Genomic DNA, 262 nt, shown 5'->3' with positions numbered 1-262 from the left:
CTAAACGGAGGAAATTGGTGAGAGGGCGGGGCTAAACAGGGAAAACTGATGAGGAGGAATCTCTCACCTGTTCACTGTTCATTAAACAGGAAAACAAAACCTGCTTCAAAACTTTATTAATGGTCTGTTTTTAGTAGCACATTTAGAATAATGACAGTACAGAACAGCTATAGAAGAGTTTAAGAGGATCTACTAATCTAAAATAATGAAAACACACAAGAATAAAGCTACAAAAAAGTGACTTAAAATATCCAAACTTAAA

This window comes from Colossoma macropomum, unplaced genomic scaffold (genome assembly GCF_904425465.1).
Source record: "Colossoma macropomum unplaced genomic scaffold, Colossoma_macropomum, whole genome shotgun sequence".
Taxonomy (NCBI): domain Eukaryota; kingdom Metazoa; phylum Chordata; class Actinopteri; order Characiformes; family Serrasalmidae; genus Colossoma; species Colossoma macropomum.
The sequence above is the reverse complement of the archived record's forward strand: the minus strand, read 5'-3'. Positions refer to the sequence as shown.